Source organism: Salminus brasiliensis, chromosome 20 (genome assembly GCF_030463535.1).
Source record: "Salminus brasiliensis chromosome 20, fSalBra1.hap2, whole genome shotgun sequence".
NCBI classification, from domain to species: Eukaryota; Metazoa; Chordata; class Actinopteri; order Characiformes; family Bryconidae; genus Salminus; species Salminus brasiliensis.
Genome location: NC_132897.1, coordinates 33388951 through 33394007, shown reverse-complemented (window position 1 = coordinate 33394007; position 5057 = coordinate 33388951).

Sequence of the window (5057 nt, the reverse complement as noted above, 5' to 3'; positions counted from 1 at the left end):
CTGCTTAGTCACTCTGAGCTCAAACAGACTTCATTATCGCTGTAGAATTCATTTAATAAAGTTAATTTTCCTACATTTTTGTTAAATCTGCATATTTCCAGCCACCATGGACTTAAATATACTCCATTTAACTCCATTAGAACCATTGTCTTCATCTAAGAGGCTTTGAAGAATAACTGGGGTTGTAGTCATTTGCCCTTTGTTGGACACCGGTCTTTATATAGAGCGTATAGCATAGCATATGTAGCTAATAGGGTTCCGTTATTGTTGGAATATGAAGTCAAAGAAATCATATTCAGAGCTACATACAGAACCCTTACTCCACTTACACTCTTATCTTAAAGGGTTCTTTAGAAAAAAGAAGAAGATCTGTGTTCTCTGGAATGATGGTTGGTGCTCTAGCCAATACAGCTGGGATGAGTTGGGGAATGAATGGCGTGAGGGGGTGTTTATCCGCTGAATGCAATCAAATCCTCACCGCAGTTCTCCTCCAAAATCTAGCAGAAAGCCAGTAGAGATAGTTACTTCAACAACAGCAGGAGAAACTCTTTTTTTATACCCTTTTAGACTTCAGAAGAATGAGTGACTGAGCAGGTGTCCCAATACTTTTGTCCATTTGCTCACATTTAACTCTCCTAGAAAAAAACACTACTCTGTTCATTCCTGCTTCATTTTGTTTGTGATTCTCTGGAACAGATATCAGAACAGAGTGTTACCAAACCCCCAAACCCCTGCCCACCCCCCCCCCCCCCCCCCCCTCCAGATCATGCCCACCTTCCTAAAGCAGAAGGCTGCAAAACTCGTGACTCAGTCTATCGGTACTTGAAGGTCATCTGTTTGCAGCCTGGCTTTCAGGGCCATGAAATCCCTCTTGTGAACTGTCTCACATAAGAGACGCCTTTGCATCTGATGCAGACTTTGTTAGTAGGGAGGTGCCCTGGACCATACTTCACCCGCCCATGCTTTTGCTAGGGCTAATCGCTAATGGCATTATGGTTAAGGGTGTGATTGAAAATGAAAATGCTAGCTCAACTACCTCACCATCTAGCATTGCTATTTAACTCTAGTGTCAGCTCATTAGCTCATTAAGTGGTCAGTCTAAAGGCTGACCACATCATGTCCCTCGGCTGTGTTGTAATAATGAGGCCTATTTGTTTGATGGATCTACTGTTGATTTTTAGCATGCTAGCACCCACAGCCCGGTTTACCGGTTTACTCAACACCAGGCAGAATTTGTTTGTTCCAATTTGTTTGAATTTATGGTCAACATGTTTTTAAGGGTGGAAAAAACGAAGTGGAGCTCAGTGCTGCGGGAGATTTGCTTCGACTGGCAACCAAAGCAATGATGAAACACACTGTTATCCCTCTATTGAGTTACTTACTTTGGCCTTGAATGAAGCGGAGTGTCTCCGTAGGCCACGTCTGACGAGTGTGTTTCAGACATCTATTAAAGTGTGATGGAGAGAAGAAGCCTTGGGCCTATGCTTCATTGGTCGGTTGGAATCAGCGTCAGTGCGATCTCATTGGCCAGTCTTTCGCCTCATGCGGCCTGACCGTTTTCATTATTTACAAGCGGGTAACAAAGCAAGTCCCACCGTGAACCTGCATAAGATGGGAGCGCTCACAATAAGGAAAACATGCAAAACGTCTGACTTCCATCCAAGTTTTGGATGTTTAGAAACTCAGGTTTAATTACAAAATCTCAAAACCTCAAATTGAATTGAATTACACCAGTATTTAGTTGATGGAACTCAAGTAAGACTGGAAATGCAGCGTTTCCAGGTTTTTAAGGTGGTTGCTATAATATTCCAAGTGGTTACTGGTGTATTGCTATGCGGCTGCTAATGGATAGATTGCTGCTTAAACCCTTGCTATGAAGAAACCAAATTTTCTGATTTGGCGAATTACGATATAATTACTCAAATACTAGAACATGATCAGAATATATCAACATGCTTTCTAAAATGATGATACAACTGAATAAAATACAATTACTGGGTGTATTGTAGTGCTACATGTACTCAACTGGTGCACTTTACACTAAAAAAATCAATACCGATAAAAACTTTAGCTTTAACTTCTCTTTATTCTAAAAATAAAATTAATTAAAACTATAATATAGACATTTTGGAGTAATGTTTGCTGTGGATCTACATTACAAAACGTAAAATATCTGCTTGTTTGAATTAAAAAAAGGGCTACTTTATAAGTATACCATTACTAATATTATGATACTGTGTATACTATTGCTATCAGCATTGTAGCTCTATTTAAACAATGGTGTCGAAGAACGTGGAATTATTGGAAATAATATCATTAATATTCCAAAATGTAGAACCACCCATTCCAGGGTATTCCACTGGTTTTGCATGTGCCATGTTACCCAAAATAGCTAAGAAACAACAAGACAAATAAAAGAAAGAAACTGAGAAAGAAAGAACTGAAAAACCAAAACTACCACAACAAGAAATCTTTTGCTCTTAGTCAAACATAACGTAAACATTTGTTCAACTTTTTGTTTAATTTCATTTTGTTTACTTTATATTTGTTTATTCTCACAATTGAGTACAGGATTTTCACATTTGGTAGCATGTTTCAAAAAGGAATGCGAGTTATTCTATTCAACGTTTAAATAAACACTTTAATTCTTACATTTTAATGACACATTCGTTAAATATTACGTATCGGTTTTATCAGTGTTTTTATTGTATTGTATTTTATTTATTATATTCTTAGTTTCGCGAAAGTTACTTCAGGTGTTTCCACTTGTCTAACTGGGAATGTTGCGTAAGAAACGTTCTTGATCACGTTGTGATGCAAACCGTTATTACGTCACACATTTTATGAACGTTCCTGGAACATTATTATCTGAAACCTTGCAGGCTAACCTTCCTGTAACTTTTTAAAAAACATTCCTGAACGCTCCTTTAACGTTCTCTGCTAGCTGCTCTGCTAGGGCGCTGAGTGTATCTAAGGAACCATGTCATTAACCATTAAAGGAGTGGGTTAACCCGCCTCTGGCCGCTGGTGCTTTGACAGTGTCTTAAATAAGTAACAGGGTTGGCTTGTTTTTAGCATAAAATTAGCAAATCGCTTTCATACTAATTCCAAGACATTCTTATGATTGAAATAGTTTTATGTATTTTGCTTAAATCAATCTGTAATTTGGGTGACTTCAAAGTGACTGTTGCCACAAGGAAATGGAAAAAAAAATAGGTAACAAAGGAAAAAACATTGGAAAAACTATTCTTTTCTTTTCCTTTATCCTCTGACCTTCAGGAAGTTCAGGGCAACTTCCGGTTGTACATGTGACAGATATTTCCTAGGGGTGAATGTGTTCAGCTAACGTGGTTGAATTCTGGAATCCTGTGGTGAGGAAAGGACCTCTAGCTAACATGTGATGTCCATGTGAGGCCTGTATGGGTATCCATACGGACGCCCTCCAGGGTCAGTGACGGGACCAGGAGGAGGCCTCACTGGGTTGTTCACCGCATAGACTGGAGCCATGTGAGATTAAGGTGGGCTGTAACGACGGTGCCTATTTGGGAACCCACCCACGTGAGCCCCACATGAGCATGTTGGCTGGGAAACATGTACTAAACGTAACTCACATGCAACACTGAAACCTGCAGGTATGCCAGAACACCCTTCACTTTGAATTCACCCACGGGTACGCTTGTAAAGCTTACCTCAGATGGCACCTCCGTTATTACTTACCTGCGCCCGTTCCAGTCCCAAGCCTGAGCGAACTTCCACCGGAGTTGCTGCAGCTAGGATCAGATAAATTGCAGACTCTGTCAGGCAGGGAAGATGCGCTGATAATCAAATGTAAGGACTTACAGTCGGCCTACTTTATCAGGCTATAAAATCCTGTTTTCCCCGCGCCGAATGGATTTCCCGTGACCGGTAATTGTTTTATAGCCTCTATGAAAGCAAAACAAAAAGCAGTGCCTGAAATTTCTTCTTTGCATAATTAAGTTTGCGGCGAAATCTTATGTTCCTAAATGCCATCCCCTATGAAAGGTTAGTCATGTTAACCATTTGAATTGCTTTCCCAAAATGTAATATTGCCTCCTCAGGCACACCTCATTGTGTGTTGAATATGCAGTAGAAATTGTTGAGTACCTCTGCCTGAGCTGAAGGAAGAGATGATTACCTTATGGTAAATGCTACGTTAGGACAGATCGTAGCCCTGCTGGATATTACACGTCTGTGTGCCCCGTTGATGTATTATATAGAGGGGAAATATGGAGAGAAAATACTATAGAAAACAACATTGTGTATCGCAAAGTTGCCCGAGCGTCATTAGGGCCGAGATCGCTGAAGGAAAGCAGGTATACTTTCAGCAGAAAGTTTCTTTTTTAGGCGTCGTATATATCAGCACTCCAGGACTGCAGGTGGCGCTGTGACATTTTATAGTACCTTCCAAAGCCTGCTGTAGCATCGACCGATCACCTGCTTTGTTGTGTGGTAGCTGTGTTAGCAGAATTCCTTTTGCTGGCACTTTATCGTCCGCAATTGTTCGTTTTCTCCGCAATCACGTCCCTTTGACCCGATCCCACTCAGAAGAAGAAAAAAAATTCTCTAGCAAAAGTTCTACCAGGGGACTTGAATGCTATGGTCGGTCCCGTCCGGTTTCCCAGGGGGTTGGGTTCGCCCCTGCCTTCGACGTAGGGCAGGATCTGCTAGGTCCAGATGCAGCAAGACCTGGGCCAAGGACGGAGCCTTTAACTTACACCAACGGCTCAAATGTTCCACAAATCTTTCTTGTACTCTTTGGGTGGACCGTCGTCTTAAGAAGGACGCCTGGGACTTAAGTTTTCTGTGTAGTGTTGGACTACTCTTGGACTAAGCTGCAGTGTCAATAAATTATCACTATTGGAAATTCTTTTTAGTCTAGGGCTCGTTTTTAGCAAGTTGTCTGTACCGTTACAAAATACACTAAATGGACAAAAGTATCGGGACACCTGCTCATTAATTGCTTATTCCAAGATCAAGGGTGTTTATTGCATTCAGTGACAAAATGACCGCCCCACCTTATTCATCCCCAACTCATC